Raw genomic sequence first — 19,568 nt, 5'->3', positions numbered from 1 at the left:
GTCAGTGGGAGAGGAGTCAGTGGGAGAGGAATGCTTGCAGGAGAGGAAGAAACAGTGGGATTTGGCTATAGACAGCCAGACAAACCGAGTGAAGGACAGTGACATGCTGGGACATGAATTGCCACTGCAGAGTAGGTAGGAGGTGGGGATGGAGGAACTGGCACAGTGGCCGATCCAGCAGCTTGGATCCAAAGCTGGGCTTTTGGATTATTGAGTCCATTCTCTCTGAGAAGAGGTGTACTTCTTCCTCAGTGAGATCCTAGCCAGTCTGGGCAGTTGTTCTCAAACCTGTCACCAGACATTTCCAGATGGCAAATAATTAAATGAGTACACAGAATATCCCCAAGGCCATCTCCATGCATGTTTTCCTTCTAATCTTTTGATACTCACAGGCACTTTTGAATTCTCAGAGTTGAGACTGTATAATTAACAGGGAAGTATATAGGAAATAGTTGGAAAATAGCTTATGAGCTGTAGTTTGGGAATTAAAGTTTTTTCTTGGTTTCAACAAATGTTTTTCGTTGGTAAAAGAGTTTCTATTTTCAAATCTATTTTTGTTTTTTTCAGTTTATAAAAGTAACACAATTTCATGATGGAAAATGCCTGCTTGTTGTCCCACCTCTGAACCAATTTTTAGGGAGCAAATTCTCTTTCTCTCTCCCTGCCCCCTACTCCTGGCCTTTTCTCTATGCCCCACTGTCATTTCCTGTGTGCAGCTCAGCCCTAGAGACTTATGTTGGCAAGACCTAGGTCGGGGGTTGTGTCTGTGGTCTGGTGGTAAAGAGGTGGTAAAAGGCCAGAACCCTGATGCTTTGCTGGAGAGGGGTTGGGTTGCCTGTGAACTGGAATGACCCACTGGCTTCCAGCCTGGTCATTTTACACTTGGATTACTGCCATGGCACCCAGCAGGTGCTTGAGAAATGCTTTTGGTTCCTGGAGCCACCACTGCCATCAACAAATGGTATTCTGAGAACATCAAGTAAAAGTCCTGAAGGTTGTGAAGGCTAAGACTTGTCCAAAGTCCATCTTCCTCCTTCAGACTGAGCAGCCACACCCTGGCTATCAGCACTTTTTTTCTCTCTTTATCAGATCAATAGAATGGTCCACTTGGAAGGGGTATCGGGGTTACCTCTTTTGGCCAACCTCCAGTGCAAAAAAGGCCATCTGCTTGGTTCACCACAGCAGCCTCCTAACACTAGCTGGGTACCTGCACACCAGGCATCCTGCTCCCCCTTTATGGACATCTCTGACTCTTAGAAAATCTTTCTTTGTTCTAACCGTATACCTGCCTCTTGGCATATTTCCTCATTGACCTAGTTCTACCCTTTGTGGCCACACAGAGCAAAGGTCTGTAGGCATGGCCCAATTCTACTTCCAAAGTTTGAAAATTGTGCTTCTGGACCCATGTCTCTTTCTCTTCTCTACTTGCTTTATCTCCTCCACAGGGCTTATGTTCCCTAGTCCTGCCAATAATTCCTTTTTTTAAAAAAAAATTTTTTTAAGATGTTGATGGATCTTTATTTTATTCACTTATTTATATGTGGTGCTGAGAATCGAACCCAGTGCCTCACACATGCTACCAAGTGCTCTACCACTGAGCCACAATCCCAGGCCCTGCCAATCATTCATTATATGACATGGAATCAATATAATCTTAATAACAGGGGACATTTGCTGTGTGTTTGCCCTGTGCTAGGTACTATGGTAAGAAGCTCCCTACATGGATTGTCTTCTTTGCTACTCTCAGCCTCCCTATGAGGTGGCTACTGTCATGGTCCTCACTTTATGAGTCAGAACATCAAGACAGGAGCAAGAGGTCAGAGCTCATCAGGAAACACACAGGCAAGAGCAGAGACTTGGGCCCAGGCAGTGGAACCCAGAGCTTGTGCTCTTCACTCTGGTGCTTGAATATGTCACAACCTTTTCTGTGTAGTGCTAAAAATAAGCCCATGCTGCACCAGGCTTGAGCTGGCCCTGCTTTAACTCATTTTGCAAGAAATCATTTGACAGGAGCCTGAGTTGAACCATTTTCCATGAAACCTCTTCAGAGTTTATTTTGACAGAATGGACTACAGGGCAGAGGCCTCTGCACTATAACCAGCAAATGGGCTAATTCTGGCTCTGCCAGGCCCCTCGGGGCTCCTGAAGTGGTGGGATTAGATCAAGGTGACAAATGGCAGGCTATTAATATTTTCTTTTCCTGAACAAGATGCCTGATGCAATAGATTTCTTAAAGTTTCTAGTCGTGGCTTTAGGGCCTGAAAGTAGAGGGAGAGAGGTGCCTACAAATTGCAGAACTAGATTGCTTCTTCAAATACTGAATGCAGAATTCAGTCTCACAGAACCACCCCAACCATAATGGGCAGAAGGATGTGATGAACATCTGCCCTCCAAAGCTGGGATGTAGATGCCAAATGTGTTGGCTCGGGCCAGCCCCACTGAGAATAGGGAAAGATGATTCCTGACTTCTTCCAAACCAGGGATGCGTGGGCCAGAGGACTGAGAAACTGGGATTAAACCATCTTTCTCTTTGTGAATTGCTTTTCAGATATATACCCCAGTCACTATTTTCTAGAAATTTAAGTGGTAAAGTGAGGGACCTGGTCCCTGAGGTATGGAGAAAAATCACCTTGAAGTAATAGCAAAAGCCCTGGATAAAATCTGCCTCTGTCATTACTGAAATGGGGCCCTGAGCAATGACCTAACCTCCCTGAAATGTTGTGTCTTTATCTGAGAAAAAAATGGGGGTGATAATAACGCCAACCCACAAGGTCGATAGAAAGATTAGGTGAGACCCTGCATGGGTGTAAGAGAAAGCACCTGGCACAATGCCTAGTGGTGATAAACATCAATATTAATATAGCAATTTCCTTCTTCCTCCACTATTCCTTCTCCTTTCCTATTCCTGCCTGCCACTGATATACTATAAAGCTTTGGGTAAATATCTTAACCTCTCTGCCTTTTTTGCCTGTAGAAGGCTGACTAAGGCTACTGGTTCTGAGTATATAGCGCCCTCTACAGGACATCTTTAAAATGTTTGTGGGTAATTGTCACAGTGACCCAGACAGGACTTCTGTACAGGAAAGGATAAGGATGCTAGTAGATGTAATGCTTGGGGAACAAAGAACTTTCTATCTACATAATTGCCTAATGTTCAGTTGACATTCATGTTCGTAAAACCCTGTTTGTTGTGATCACAGCCTGAAATCTGACTCTATTTTACACATAAACAGTTTTTGCATGTTTTGTTGTATACTTAATTTTCCAGGTATACAACTACCAAGTATATGAGAACCTATTTGTTATAAAAAGGTACAGTATTTCACTGTATCATGAATAATGCCTTCTGGTGGACAGTGCCCCAACATTTACATATAATCTTATTTTAACCAAGTTTAATTCGTTTCCTCTTTGTATAGTTAGGACATTATATTGTTTGGTTTTGAAGTTATAAGTGTGGGCAAATTATGTTATTGACCAATTTCATTTTAAGAGAGTGAAAGGCATGTTAAAAATATTCATATGGCATCTTTTGAAAGTATGGGGGAGGGTGTGTGTGTGTGTGTGTGTGTGTGTGTGTGTGTGTGCGCGCATGTGTGTTAGTTTATAAATTAGCTGGAGGAACCTTAAATCAGACTTGAAATAAAGATAAGTGGTTTTATTTTCCTTAGAGAAATGTTCTTTTACATAAGGATATGTAGTAGATGTCAGAAATTTTAACTGCATCTATTGATTGTCAGAAAAATAAGGTATTCCCTGTCCCTTTTAAAAAACACAAACCTAGAGTCTAAAACAGTTTCATCTTCAGCTTTTTCATCTTTGCCCTCTGTTCTTTTCATCACTCTGCCTGTACATACATATATTTTAAAAACATCCATGTGTAAATTTTTTTCAGAGAGGTTACTAAACCAGATGAGTTCCCTGCTCTTTCCTAAGTTTGCTTTGGTTGTTTTGCCTGACACTTGGCCTGAGTCAGCTTGGCTCTGAAAGCTGTAAGCAAGCCTGAAAACCAGGCTGCAGTGGGCTTCTCAGGGACCCCCACACCAACTCAAAGGCCAAACCTGGGGGCTAAAGTGGGCCTCCCATAGGCTTTCTGCTCCATGCCTGGGCTTCCACCTGTCCACAAGACCCCAAGGACTCTCCAGGAAAACCAGGGGGTCTGGCTTCCAGAAGGATCCCCAGGAGGGAGCAGCTGTCACTAGGGAGCTTGTTGCCAGCATGCCTGCACCAAGCAGCAGTGCTTGGCTCCCCTTGCATGGGCATCTTGTGTAGCCAATCATCCAGAACCAATCATAGCACCTAAGGACCAACACATGTTTTGAATAGACATGAGGGTGATGGCACCAGTTGTGAAATGTGGCTTTGGTGGTAATGTGTGTGCAGTCAGTATGAAGTCCCTCAATGCTTCTTTTTTTAATATCTATTTTTTAGGTGTAGATGGACACAACACAATGCCTTTATTTTTATATGGTGCTGAGAATCGAACCCGGGTCCTGCCTGTGCTAGGCGAGCGCTCTACTGCTGAGCCACAATCCCAGCCCTCAATGCTTCTTTTATTATAAATTTGTCAAGGACTTGGTCTAGAATAGCTGGTGTTTGAAGATTTCCCTGTTCTTTGTTATTCATGTCTTTTAAACTGGTTGTCTTTTGTATGATGTTGATATGGTTACAACAAATTTCAATACTTAATAGAGAGGCTTACAGTACTGCTGAGTCCAAAAGTGATACATGCTCATTAGGAAAAGTTTGAAATGAATAGTAAAACCAAAAGATGAAAATCAATACTCATTGTCTCAGCCCTAAAGATAGCTACTGTTAACATTTTGGTTTACTTCCTTATAATCCTTTTTGTTTTTGTTAAATTTTATTACATAAAAAACTCATGTTCACTTTAGAAAAAAGATGGAAAATTGAGGCATGGTAATAAAACAACAGTGACCCATTGCACCAATTGGAGACAGTAGTCTTATTCTGGTGAATTTTCTCTTTATCTTTTTTTCCTATAGGAATATTGTTAACATAATCATGTGTCCTTTTTCACCTAACATTTTTTTTCAAGAATATCTCCCATCTTGTCATATATTCTTAAGTATAATTTGAGTGGTCATATAGTATTTCATCTTAATATACCCATAATTTATTTGTAAATCCTTTCTAGGGGAACATTTAGATGTTTTTGATTATCCCCTATTACAGCGTTATAAGAAAATTCCTGTATATTCATTGATAAGTATTTGTCAATATAGGTTAATATAGATAGATAGCTATTAAATAAATACCGTGTAACAGGTGGTAACTTTCACATAATATTTAGCTTAATTTTACCCATGAAATTACACTGACAAAAAGGATAAACATTTTTAAAGCTTTTAATAAATAATGCCAAATTTCTTTCAGGAAATTTGTATCAGTTTATGTTCTGATTTACAGTGATTGACCTACACATTTACTAGACCTTCACTAATATTGATTTTAATCTTTAAAATGTAATCTTTGCTAATATGAGCAGTGAAAGTTGCATCTCATTACTTTTTTTTTAGGGTATTAGACTCAGGGGCACTTGACCACTGAGTCACATCCCCAGCCCTATTTTGTATGTTATTTAGAGACAGGGTCTCATTGAGTTCCTTAGAGCATTACTTTTGCTGAAGCTGGCTTTGAGCTCGTGATCCTCCTGCCTCAGCCTCTTGAGCCCCTGGGATTACAGGTGTGTGCCACCACCCCTCGCTTCATTATTACATTTTGATCATGGTGAGGTTGATCCTGTTGTCGTATACTTCTTTGTCTTTGTGTTTCATCTTTTGGTGATTTCCTGTTCAAATTCTCTGCTTGTGTTCCACTGAGCATCTGCCTTGTATTGCTTCATGAGAGGTTTGGTCTGGATTTGGTTGGAGCTTGTTTTCTTGCAGAAAGGATGTCTCTCCTTCCCCTGTACAGAGCTCTGGAGTCCATCAGACCTGGGTTTCAACCCTGTCTCTCCCCATCATGGGCTGAACAATCGCATGTGGTTCCCTGATCTCTCAGAATTAATTCTTCGAGAACTAAATGAAACATCCCTCACCTGCACAAAATAAAAGCCGGATGTGTGATTTCTGCTGCTACAGTTTTGGCGTTATTTTTGTTGTGACCCTGCACTGAATATTTTTTCAGAAAAAGATTATCTCACACTGTACAACTAAGGTTTGTTCAGATCCTAAAGCCTGAAAACTTGCCTGCAGTAACCAAAGCTCAGAAAAACGAAGCGAAATCACTTAAGTTTTTATTATTATTATTTCTCATGTAGGAAAAAGATACATGAAAGGAAAACAAGCCATTTCCCTTTTATTTAAGAGGAATCTGTAGGACTGTTCCTGGAGTCAGGACACACTCAGACCAGCATCTTCGACCTGGGGCACAGGAAGACCCTGAGACACATCACAAGGTGAATCATCTTGCTCACACTGTGCTTGCCGGGGCAGGCCAGTGGACAAGTCCATTTGAGAAAGGGTTTCAGTAGTTCAGGGTGGAAACAGAAAGCATCATCTGGTTAATCTTTAAGTTATTTCCTTAAACACATCTGCCATATCACCAGTGCTCTGGATCATTCATGTGGTTTTTGCTGGTTTTGGCAGCCTGGCACTGTGGGCAGGAGGGATGGGTGTGAGCCTGCCCTGCCCTCTTTGTCCCACTGGGACAATTTTTCTTTTATTTGCTGAGTCACTGAAGCAACAAAGCATGTGTAGAGACACTCGGCTCTGGAGTTGGGCCTACCAGAGTTCCAAACCCTGTTCTGCCCCCTCCCAGCTGTGCCATCTTGGACAAGTTGCTTCACCTCCCTGACTCATGTCGTTTTCTACACAGAGTTAATAACAGTGCATTTCCCAGAAGGCCATTTAAGGATGTAATGAGATATGTCTCGGCTAGCACTGTCCTGGGCACCTGTTTGTTGCCCAGTAAGAGGGAAGTGGTCCAAGTTCTACAACTGCAAAGGGCCAAGTGTCTCCTGTCCACCTCCACTTGGCAGCAGCACAGTCTGCAGGGTGACCCAGACTTCTCACAGCCGTCTCCACCTAGCACATCCCAAACCAGGGGCTCCTGCTTGGATGGTGGAGGACAAAAAGGCCCCTCTTCCTCCAGGCATCACGTGGGCTTGCTCCCAGTGAGTGGGTGGATTTTTCACTCCCAGAGGCTGTGCAGTTCACAGACTGGGTGTCACCCCCAGGTCTAGACAGTCAGGAAATCCCCATGGTGGTTCTCTCAGCCCACCAGGGCTGCTCAGCCTGACTCCTTACCCCCACATCCCTCCATCAGCACAGCCCCTGCAGGTACATCTGGGATTCAGCACCTCTCCGCTGGTGCTGAGGCTGAGCTGCATCTCCTCATTCTTGACTGTGACAGTTGTCTCCTAACTCATCTGCCCCACCTTCATACACACACACACACACACTCTCTCTCACTGTCTCCTCTCACCACAGCAGCAGTCAGACTGAAAACCTGAGTGGGACCAGGTACTCCGCTCCGAGCCCAAGCTGGTCCTCACAGGGCTCTGCCAGGCCCTCCCTGGCCCTGTGACTGCTCCTGCCTCCTCAGCTCTCCCTCTCACCCGTTGCTGTCCCGCGCCCCGGCCCCACTGCCCTCTGTCTGCAAACACCTGCATCTTCCTCTTGCCTCCTCACACCTTGCCACTTCGGGACCTTTCTGGTTGTCCTTGTCCCTGTCGCCCAGCACTGTCGTTGGTTATTGCCTTGGCTTGCCATCCTCACCAGCATGTGTATCAAATGAGGACAAGGACTTTTGTCCCCCCACCCCATCTCCAGTGCAGCCATGGAGAACATTGCCTGGCACTTGGTTCTCTCAGCAAATATTTGTTAAGAGATTAGCGAGTGATCGTGGGCCAGCACGCTAACAGTGTCTTCATTATTACAAAATCGTCTCAAATTGAAATTTGGCTGCCACATGCAGTTTGTGGTGGAAATTTACTCAAATTACCAATCCTTTCACCACAGACCTGGCACTGGGTTGCTTTAAAACTTGGGGGTGGTGGGACACAAGGTGCCCCCAGTGCTGCTCAGCCTGTGTGGCTGTTGTCACCCCACAGCCCCCTTTCACTCTGGTGGTGCAGCCCCACCCTGGCAGCAGCTGTCAGCGCTCCCTCCTGTGGGCTCCATCTCCATAGGGAAATCACTGTCCTTTGCTTTCTCCATCTCATCTCCCTGAGCAACCCAAAATTCTGTTATTCATCACCGCTGACGTAACTTCCTCATTATCCCAGTCCAAGCTTCCCTAAAGGATATTTCTCTCTCTCTCTCTCTCTCTCTCTCTCTCTCTCTCTCAGTAAAACAAAAGGGTTGGGTTGACTAATTCCATTCACCTTTCAACTTGTTAGGCGTCCTCAGAGCTTCCTGCTGCAGAACGCCGGCCTCAGGAGTGTCCTTCAGCCCTCTCCCCAACTCCTCTCCCCAACCTGCCTTGCCAGCTCTTCAATTTTAAGTTCCTCATGCCCCCTGTGGACCCCCTGTCCTCACCATCTGTGAGCTGCTTCCTCCCTAAGTTTCAAGTCTGGATTTGCATCTTTGGCACCAACTCTCCCACAGCCTCCTGCCTCTCCTTTTTAACCAGCATGGGGGCGTCCATTTAGTGACCATGGTTGGCTAAACATGCCAAGCGCTTTTCATCATTCCATCTTCCCAACAACCCATGGAGGGAAAGGTAATTGCAGCTCCTAGAGAGTCACCTGACTTGCCCAGGACACACAGCCATTAAGTGGCAGAGCTCGGATTGGAACCCAGCTGGGATTGCACTGCTCACCACCCCATCCCACTGCTCCTCATGTACCCAGAGTCCTCGAATTCTTTTGTCCATATTGCCCCCTGGTGTTCCTGATCTGGGGCGGGGAGAATCCATTAGCCCGAGGTGCCAGGAAGGCTACACCCCTAGGCATCCAACCCTGGATCTGCACCTGGGCCTGACCTCACCTGAGGCCCTACTGCTTGGCAGTACCCTCGTATACTTCTTCCTGGCCTGTTCTCAGGGCCTGTCCCCTCTTTATAATTGACCTAGAGGTGAATGTCTTGCAGACGAGACCCTTCAGTATTCCTTTTCTCCACTGCTGAGTAGTTTTCCTACTTTCCCCATGTTCTCCGAGGTGTATGCCTTTCTTCTAAGTCTTGAACCCTCCTTGGTTCACCCACTGCTGCCCACCCTAGCTTATCCACAGCTCCCACCCAGAAACAGAGCACACTTCAGGGGCCCTCCTAACCTGCTCTCTCTCACACCAGCATCTCCCCTTTGCCACTAAACAACAGCAATGCATTCTTCTGTTTCCTTTAGAACAAGATACTGGTGTTTTTCAGAATTTTCTTCAACTTGAGGCAATAAGTTTTTGGTGAAAAGACTGCTCTTCCCAGAGTCTTTAGGACCAGGTTGTCTTTTCTTATTCTAGCATTTAAAAGCAAAAACAAACAAAAAACAGAAACAGAGTCAGGCTTATGTGTCTTCAATTAACAGGTCCTAAAGTATGACATGTCAATCCTTTTTGATGTTGAACAGGTTTGTTCCTGTGCACTCTTTGGATGCAGGGGCATGATGAAGCTGAGGGTCAGGAAAAGAGCTTTTGCCTTGTGTGGCTCCTTCCTACTAATATGGCAGGGCAGAAGGAATGTGGCAGAAATCTCAACCATCCAGCCAAGTCCTATAGCCCCAAATGCAATCATTTATCTGATTTGTTTGCTTTCAGGGTCCCCAAGCACCTCAAGCTACCAGTAGGATTGGGTATACAAGTGCCACAAATAGGGCTGTCCCCTAAGCCCCTGACAGCCTGTGCTTCGCAGCCTCCTCTGCTCAGAACACTCTTCTGACATCCCTCCAGTCCATCAAGCAAACACCTGCAACACCTGATCCCAGGTTCATCTACTCCCTGGTCCCTTTTGCTTCCACTGCTGCCCTCCCCACGCGCACACACATGCACACACACACACACACGCACACATGCTCATACACACATACACACATACGTACACGCACACACACACACGCCAGCCAGTAAGCTGATTATTTCTTCATCTGTTTGGCTCATGTGTCCTGCACACGCCCCACAGCTAGGAAAAAGCACTCCTTTCTCAAGACCCTTGACTGCCACCTACTGGAGATTTGTCATAAGGGCTCAACAGATCTCTGCCACTTACAAATGCACAGGACCCTGCTAGAGTGAGGTAGTATGTCCTCACAGTGGCACAGCCCTGCCTTGCCCGTGCTGTCACATGTTTATATAAACATCCATCTCTCCAGTGGCATTGAGGCCATCTTGAACGTATGGACTGTGGATTTCTCCCTGGGTCCTCATTGCCCTAGCATCTGCTGATCCGGGTACAAACACCTATTACCTCAGGTTCAGAACATCCATGTACTGCAAAGCAAGACAACTAAACTGCCCCATGGAGCATCAAGAGGGCCTTGCAAAGGGGACAGAACCCCGCCAGCCTCCTGCCTCTGCTCAGAGGCCACCATCATCTGAACAGATGATTGCAGCTCAGCCTTCATTCCCTTAGCAAGCTAGGGAGAATGTGACCAAGGCCTCGGCTGGCTCTCTGGTCAAGGAAAGGAAAGCAGTACTTCCAGAGCATGTCCCGCACCCAGGGTCAGTTCCTTGAAAGCTTTGGGAATGAGAGATGGCAACACATGTCCCCCTGGACAGCCTAGGGTTTGTGGAGAAGTAGACCAGACAGGGTAATCATAGTGTCGATTTACTATTAACCACATTTCTCTAAGCCATGCCCTGTTAGGAAACCACATCTCTGAAAGCTGTCAGTCACCCTAGTAACATCATGAGGTTGCACACAGTGTCTTAGCAGAACTCCATCTAACTCACACTGCAGGTGGCACTGGAGGAGAAGAGGAGTTGGGCTTCCATTGGGGTCCCATTTTAAAAAGAGAGGAACCAGGCTGAGTGAGGACTGACTATTTCCCTCTTTGCCCTGGCTGCCAGCCACCTCAGAGAGAAAATCTATTTGCTCAGTTCCTGCAGTTTTCCTGAACCTGAATTTCTTCTTCTTACAATTTCCCCTCATTTCTTCCCCAGGAATGCTTGTTTTTAGTGTTTGTATTTTACTTTTGGGGGTGGTTTTTGGAGACAGGATTGGCAGCAGTATGGTGGTTAGGAGCGTCAGCAGTGAAGCCAAGCACACCAGGGTTTCAATCCCCATGAGCCATTTTAAGCAAGATAACTCCTTCTCCAGTCCTTGCTTCCTCATCTGGAAAGTGGGGGTCAGAACACAGTAAACAGGTTATCCTGGGTACAGCCCTCTGCTTCAGTCAGCTTTTTTGCCACTGTGACTGAAAGACCTGATAGGAACAATTTTAAGAGGAAAAGTTTATTGGGGAACTCATGGTTTCAGAGGTCTCAGTCCATCGACAGCTGGCTCCATTCCTCAGGAGTCAAGGTGAGGCTAAACCTCATGGTCAAAGAGTGTGGCAGAGGAAAGTCGCTCACATGATGATCTGGAAGCAGACAGAGACAGACTCCACTCACTAGATACAAAATATATTCCCCAAAGTCACGCCCCCAAGACCCACCTCCTCCAGCCACACCTACCTTCAGTTACCACTCAATTAATCTCCATTAGGGTATTAATTCACTGACTAGATTAAGGCTCTCATCTCCTCTAAACCTTCTTGCACTGTCTCACAATGAGTTTTTGGGGGATACCTCACGTCCCAACTATAACACTTTCCTCCCAAATCAGACTTGATCTGGCCCTGGGCTCCTAGTCTTTATTTCCTTCTTTCTTTGTGTGTCAGCTACTTTCCAATGAATTGTATAGTGGTTATAACTAAGTGACCAACTATTCCAGTTTTGGTGGACAGAAGAATTTCCTGGGGCAGACTTTCAGTGCTCAAATAGGAAGGTCTGAAGCAGACAGACAAGTTGATCACTGTCTTCAACCATTTGTGATGCTATAGATAAAAATCACAGACTGGGTAATTTATAAAGAAAAGAAATTTGTTTCTCCATTGTTCTGGAAGCTGGGAAGTCTGATAGCAAGGTGCTGGCATACGGTGAGGGCCTTTGTTTTATGTCATCCCATGGTGGAAGGCAGAAGGAAAAGAGAGCAAGAGGGGGCTGAACTGAGTTTTAAAACAAGCCCACTGTTGTAGTAACTAACCCACTTGTGAAGGCAGAGCCCCCATGACCTGGTTACCTCCCACTAGCCCCCTCCTCCCCCTACTGCTGCATTGGAGATTAAATTTCCAACACATGAAGTTTGAGGAACGTATTCAAACTGTAGCAGTCACTCTCATAATAGGCAACCTCAACATCTTGGTTGCTGTCTGCCCAGGAGCTTGACTGCTGGGCAGGGGCTGGGGAGGGAGGCTCTGCCTAGGAAACTGCTAGTCTCATGAGGCTGTCACTTCTGCTTTTAATCATTGGTCAGAACAGATGGCAAGGCCAGGCCCCACCACCACCACCAGGGTGCAGCACAGAATCTTCCCACAAGATGGAGCAGCTAAACACATGAATGTGAAGGCAGTTGACCCAGGTCCCCTTTCTCTTCCTTCAGCCTATGAGGTGCTAGACCAGGAACCTAGGAAAAGAGACAGGTGTCTGCTCTGGACTGAAGGTCTTGGATGTGGTCGGCTTCTTATACACATGGTGGGGTAGGTTTCGGAAGGGACGGCAGCCTTGCCCTCCCCTGCTCAAGGGAATAGCTGAGTCTTCTTTTGGTACCTACTAGTGCCTTGAGCTTCTCAGCAGCTGTGACATCTCTGCAGGAGCAGACGGGCTGTAACTCCTCCTCTGGCTTCCTGCTCTTTAGGGAAGATCCCTGAAATCCCTTCCCTGTGCTCAGAGGAGCAGGGGCTGAGGTGAGAGAGGCTGCCCCCTGCCCCTGCGTTCTTCCCAGGCGCACTGCACAAGGCCCTCTGTGCCCTGCTTTCTGTCTGTCCAGCAGGCCTCACCACCTGCCCTCCCAGCACCTTTGGGAAGCTCTGACTAAAAGTGGGCATGCATGTGCCTCCTGACCACAGGCAGGCTCTCCCGAGAGTGTCCTCACTTGTGCCACTTGCAGTGCTGCACCAGGGTGGCCCTCTGAACCCAATTCCAGCAAGGTTCTCTCTCGCAGGCGCCTAATGCTTCTAGAGCACCCTCCTTGACTCAAATCCTTTTGAAAGTGTAGCTGGGGGTCTTTTGTTTGTTTTGTTTGCAACGCTGGGGATTGAACCCAGAGCCTCCTGTGCTAGGGAAGTACTTTGACTCTGAGCTACATCCCCAGACATTTCAAAAAGTTTTATTTTGAGACAGGATCTCACTAAGTTGCTGCCTCCAATTTGCAAGCCTACTTCCTCAGCCTCCCAATTAGCTGAGATTATAGGCGTGTGCACCATACTCAGCTTGTTTTGTTTTAATTATTGTTCTTACATCTAAGAACACCTTCTTGAAGGGAAAGAATTTTCTTAAGTGAATGTCAAGTGTCACAGCAGGTTCAGCTTCCTCTCCTTGATTAAGCTCCTAAGAAAGACCTTCTTGACTTTTTTTTTGGACGGATAGTGCCAAAACCTGTGTTAGCATTTATTCTTATAATTTCAATAAAGTAAATTTGAGTATTGAAAAACTTAATCAAAGTAAGACGTTTCAAGTGGAGTTTGGTGCTAGAGACTTAGTAGAACCTTCCTCTGAGTTTCAGGGAAATGGGCAAGGGGATGAGGTATGGGCATGTTCAGTGACTGCCCCTGGAGGGGGAGGCTTTTGTAACTAGGACCCTGCTACAAGAGGATCAGAACCCTCTGCAGGGAGAGAAGTGAAAGGAAAGCAGTTCCCCAGTGACAGGAGCTGAAGGAAGCCACACCCACAAACAGGTACAGCCTACAGAGACGGAAGCCAGTACCCCTGTGACCCTCTCAGTGTTAGTATGGCTGGGCTGGGGCAGCAAGGGGAGGTGGGCTGCAGATTGAGCAAGGCCTGAGGGTTCCTGCTGGGGAGTTTGGGAATTATCTGGAAGGCCTGAGAAGGAGCAGCGAGGCCACCAAAATGTTTTAAGTAAGGGGGAGGGTTCCTGTCTCTGAACACAGTGGGCAGAGTTGGTCCTAGAGAGGGGGCAGCCCACAGAGGCAGTGACAGGAGAGAGGGAGGTGGCTGGACCATCCCTCAGAGGGCTGTGGAGCTCTGGGTGTGGGAGGGAGAAGGAGGATGCCCAGAGAGGTGCTGAGGAGCTGATTTGGGGGCTGGGAATGGCATGCCACTCGGAGAGGGTGGAATTGCACACGTGAAGTCTGGGGACTTTTTAACTGTTTGCCACTTCTTTACCAACTGAGGCTCATGGTCTGGAAGTCCACGGTTTCATGTTGTGTTATTTGCACATGGAGTCAACAGAGTTGGACTGAAAGATTCTGAATCAGATTGCAAAGAGGACTAAATCAGGAGTGCAGCAGCAGATCTCTTCCTAGTTCTAATCCACTTGAAGATCCAGTAATGATCAAGACAGAGGTCATGCTCCGAAGACTGTAAGAATTACCTGGCAGAATGTGAAACGCCAAAATTTCTGCTTCAGAAGGTCAGGAAAGCCCCATTTAAAGTCTAAATCTTATTTTTTTCAGGCAGAGCAGGCATGGATCAGGAGGACTGGGAGGCCCTTTCTTCCTTCTAGATCAGTTCTTTCCAGATGCAGGAATCTGCCATGTAGGTCAGAGGGCAGTGAGGACCCCTTGTTCTGCAAGGGAGGGATGGAGGGCACCACTGACACTTGGCTGATCTGAGCCCTTTGCAGAATTTCTTTCTGTCTTAGCTTCATGTGTGCTGTGCCCAGACAGGCTTGGGGTTCATGAACATTTTCTTAAATGTATCAGCTGGCTTCCTGTTATTAGTTTCAGATGGCCTTGCTGGCATTTTTTTGTGGCTTAATGTTTTCTGTCATCTTCCTGGTCTTGGGTTCAGGTGACTTCCTTCTCTAATGCAAATGCTGCACAATGTCTTTACCAGTGAATATAGCTCCTGGAAGCCAACCATTCTCCAGCTGTGTGACCTTGGCTAATTTCTTTATCTCTCTGTGCCTCAATCTCTTTGTAAAATGGAGAAAACCATAGTATGTACCTCCTTGGTGATTTTCAGGTTTAAATGCATTAATCCACATAAGACAATCAGGATGGTACTCTATGCAAAAGAACACTCTAGTGTTTGCTATTATTACTTAACTCAGTAGGAGAAAAATAAAGCTCAATTACCTTCCTTTCCTTAAGAACATGTCCAAGAATCCATTTTTAGTACTTGGAAGGCATTGTTTTTCACAGAAAATGTCTCCTGCCAGGTTCCTTCATGTATTTGCAGCTTAGGTTTAACAGGGAGCTGAGGATGGCCACGAAGCTGGCCAGTGAGTGCATCTGGAGCGTGGCGATAGACGGGACAGTGAGCCTGTCCTGCAGTAGTCTCCTGACTCTCTGAGCTGATTTTCAAATTCATTTATTCCAAAGTGACCTGTCTGGGTTTTCTCTTCCTGTGGTTGTCCCTGTAGGTTTTTGGAAGAAGTTGACTGCTTGAGAGGAAATTACAAAAACATGAAAATCGCTTTGAGGTGACCGACAAGTTCAGCAGCCCCTTGCTCCTCCCAGGCTGGCTCTGAGGTTGAGAGCTGTAACTTCAGGTAATAAGTAAGTCCCTAATCCCAGCCCCGTGACTGTGATCATTGCTAGCTCACATTTGCTTGGCTGTTCAAAAATAGGGGTGGAGGACAACAGTGGCACCTGTGTCTGGCATGTGGCCTAGGAGCCAGGGCTCCGTAAGTCCCCAAGGCCTGGCGGGTGAGTGCTGTACTCATTCTGAGCCCTGCTTCTGTAAATGTTAGCAAGAGCGATGACAATAGTGGCAGCCACTCAACAGGGTCAGTGGTATTAAGTGTGGTTATCAAGTTCTTCCTGAGGGATGAATTAGAGAGAAAGGCCAAGAAGTTTCTGAAAATTAAGGTTAAAAAGAGGAAAAAGATGCATTCTACTAGATATTAAAACGTGTTCTAAAGCCTCCCTCTTAACAATGTGTTACTAAATGGAAAGAACTAAATCATAAGAACAGAGTAGAAAGTCTAGAAATACATGACAAATCAATAGAAGTAGCATTTTTCAATTATTGGTAAGACGATCTATGGTCTGATAAATAGTATACCCAGAGGGAAATAAGAAATCCTAACTTTAACTAGTATACCAAAATAATTTCCAAACAGATTAAATTTATAGATAAAAAAATAAAATTAAAAGCTTGGTATGATGGAGTACACCTGTAATCCCAGCAACTTGGGAGACTAAGGAGGATCACAAGTTCAAGGCCAGCTTCAGCAATTTAGCAAGACCCTGCCTCAAAATAAAAAAGGGGGCTGGGGCTGTAGCTCAGTGGTAGAGTGCCTGACTCGAATAATAAAGATATTATGTCCAACTACAACTAAAAATAATTTTTTAACATTATTTTTAAAAAATTATTATTTTTTTTAAAGAGAGAGAGAAAGAGAGATTTTTTTAATTTTTTTTTTTTTTTTTTTTTTTTTTTTTTAGTTTTCGGTGGACACACATCTTTATTTTATTTTATTTTTTTAATGTGGTGCTGAGGATCGAACCCAGCACCCTGTGCATGCCAGGCGAGCGTGCTACTGCTTGAGCCACATCCCCAGCCCCCATAAAAAATTATTTTTAAAAAATAAAAATAAAAAGGGCTAGAGACAAAGTTCAGCGGTACAGTGCCCCTGGGTTCAATTTCCAATGTTGCAAAAAAGGGAATAAAATTATATAAAAGTATTAGTAGAAAGAGTATTTGTATTAATTTCAGGTAAAACACGTCACTTTGAGCACTACACACAAATATCATAAACATGTTTAAAAGGAAAATAAGTATTTGCAACATCTGTGATGAACAAAGGACTAGTGTTCCTAACGTGCACACCCTAACATCACACATTGGCTGATGGGACACTGCTATGTGCTAACTCTTTGGTGTTCTAGCACCAAAGAGGCAAAGCCAGAAATCAAGCCAAAGTGCTCTCTGGGCACTTTCAGCCTAGTGGAGAGGACAGCCTGTAAAGAAAGGAAGAAAGGAATTGTTGTAGGTGAAGTCTGGATGAGGGCTGGGTTAGGGTGGGGGATAGATTTCAGCAGGGGCAGGTTGACAGGGCTCATGTTATACGGCTATTCGGGCTTCACTGATGAAGTGACTGAGCAGAAATGGAGAAGGGAAGGCAGCTGAAATCTAAGGTTCAGCAATAGGTTGTGCTGATGAACTAGATGTAGGCTGTGGAAGAAAGGAGTCAGGGAGGCCTCCAGACTTGGGGCCTGATGACCAGTGGGAAGTACCACATACTGACCCAGGAATGGCTGAAAGCTTGGCGTGGGAAGAACTGGGGTTTTGGTGGTGGATGTTTCGGTTCTCGGTCTCTGTTGCATATTCAAATGGAGATTGATTGGTTATCAAACCTGGAAGGTTGGTTAACAAACTTGAATTCGGGGCAACCTCCAGGCTGCAGATAGACATTTTTGGAGTTATCAGAGTATGTGTAGTAGTTGAAACTATGACATGAGGCAGGTGGAGCCCCTAGAGAGTGAATGCAGACAGAGAAGAAGACCCACAACCTGTGAGACTCTCATTTAGAGGTGAGGAAGTTGAGAAAAAAAGCTAAAGATAATGAAAAGGAGTGAACACTGAAGTAGAAGGAGAATCACGAGAAGTGGCATCTCCCAAGTCAAGAGACTGATGAGGAGAGAGCAGCTCTGCAGGAGGTCTCATGGCTGGAGGGTCAAGGAGGGAGGGCCATTGGATCTAGCTATCTGGAGGCACTGGGGAACCCAGATAGGGCTGTTTGAATGTGATGATAGGCACAACAGCCTGATCTGAGTTAGGTCATAAAGAGTCAAACCAAAAAAACTGGAGACATAGAAAATGGAATAATAGCTAAAGGAGGATAGTGTTCAAAAATTTGTTTTTCCCAAGATAGGAGTTATATAACATGGATATTTAACCAAATGGGAATAGTCCAGTAGTGTAGGGAAAGTGGATGATGCTGGGATTGGTCAGGGTTCTGGAATGATGGTCTTGAGTAGGTGAGAGAGGCAGCATTGGAGCAGGAGTCAGAGCAAAGGGATCCTCAACACCAGCATCTAGGTGGCTGGTGCATGTGGTCCTGGCATCTTTTCTCAGTTAAATAAGAAGCAAAATTATCAGGACTCAGGGTGTAGTTCACTGGTAGAATGCTAGCCGGTATGCATGAGGCCCTGGGCCCAGCACTGCCAAAATAAAAAAAATAAAATAAAAAAGCAAAGCTATGGACTGAGAGTGAGGACCAGGGAGATGTTAGAAGTTTGAAGAAAAGAGAAAATATGAAGTCTTTGATAGCAGAGGGGAGAATAAACGCCAAGGGAGTGAAGGCTGCCAGCAGCCCTGCAGGTATCTGAGATGTACATTTTCTCTTGTCATGTTCAGGGGCGCAGGCGAAAACGGGATGGAAGGCCATCATGGTGGAGAAGTGGAGCATGAGTAGACACAGGGGAAGACAGAAATATCTATAAACATAGGACAAGAAAAACAATGACCTCCCCCCTTTCAAGATGGCAAGAGCTTTTGGGGGATAGAAATTATTTGAGCTTTCCAGGAACTCAGGGTTTCAGTGTGTTCTGCAATGTACAATGTGGGTACCCTTTTGGCCCATCAGCCCCACTTTTATAAATTTATTCCAAGAGATAATAGCTCAGATGCACAGAGATACATGCACAGAGATGTTCACTCTGCAGTGCTTGTAAATGTGAAAAGTTGGCAAGCCCAACCAGAAGGGACAGGTTGACTAACCCTCCTCCTGCATCACAGTGATAGTGGAAGGCAAGACTCACACTTATCTTCTTGTTTTGCAGATGAGGGAACTTGGGCCTAGAGGGAAGGAGTGACAGCTCCAGTCAGATCCCCTGGAGCTGAGAGCCCTGACTGCCTGCAGGGCCCAGCCTCTTCAACTGGGTCTGGAGTTGGAGTTCCTTAGAAGGTACTTCTCATCCTCTTTTGTGGGCCAACTTACTATGTAAAATACAAATTATAAAATACAAATTCTCAAAATAATTTGCATATTTGTTTATGACACCTCTATTTCGTTATGCAAGGGAAGGGTGGGTGTGCTGAGGATAGGGAAGAACCACATTGACTCGCCCAAGTAGAATTTTCTTGTATTTTCTGCTTTCCTACAGTTTTTTTATAAGTCATAACAAAAACACAAGATAACAAGTATCATGTTCATTTGTTATATTGATCATATATTTATTGATTAGAAGGAAATAAAATAGGAGTGTCAGAGGATATACAGGACACAGGTTGTCTCCTAGTCCCTGGTTTCCGGTATAGTTCTTCCATGGCCCAGCACAGGACCTAGAGAAGTCACCCAGCTTGTCTGGGCTTTTGTCTTTACCAGAAAAATGAGAAGATGAGCCTAAATTACCTACAAAACTTTTAAAATAAATGAGATGGCCTTTCCGTTCTGCTATGTGCCTGTCCAGGGCTGACTGGGTTAGATATATTAGTGCCAGAAACCAGCCCCAGTGTCTCTCACCGCCATCCAGGACCTCCACCACTTGACATCAATGCCCCC

The 19,568-nt window shown here is 45.4% G+C and overlaps 1 protein-coding gene across 15 annotated transcripts in view; it reads left to right on the top strand.

Annotated features, from left to right (window-relative positions):
- Bmal1 (basic helix-loop-helix ARNT like 1) overlaps positions 1-19,568 on the top strand; it is a 98,819-nt gene that overhangs the window by 48,195 nt on the left and 31,056 nt on the right. For 11 of the 15 annotated variants that reach the window (XM_078046458.1, XM_078046457.1, XM_078046455.1 and 8 more), the window contains exons 3-4: positions 15,480-15,608; positions 18,847-18,971. The gene's annotated coding sequence lies outside the window, so the exon portion shown is untranslated. Of the gene's footprint in view, positions 1-6,283; positions 6,422-9,715; positions 9,883-15,479; positions 15,616-18,846; positions 18,972-19,568 lie in introns of all 15 variants that reach the window. The other 4 variants (XM_078046446.1, XM_078046445.1, XM_078046447.1 and 1 more) reach the window with 4 other exon arrangements.

The sequence above is a fragment of the Ictidomys tridecemlineatus genome, chromosome 4 (assembly GCF_052094955.1).
Source record: "Ictidomys tridecemlineatus isolate mIctTri1 chromosome 4, mIctTri1.hap1, whole genome shotgun sequence".
Lineage (NCBI taxonomy): Eukaryota > Metazoa > Chordata > Mammalia > Rodentia > Sciuridae > Ictidomys > Ictidomys tridecemlineatus.
This window is presented reverse-complemented; position numbering and strand designations above follow the sequence as displayed.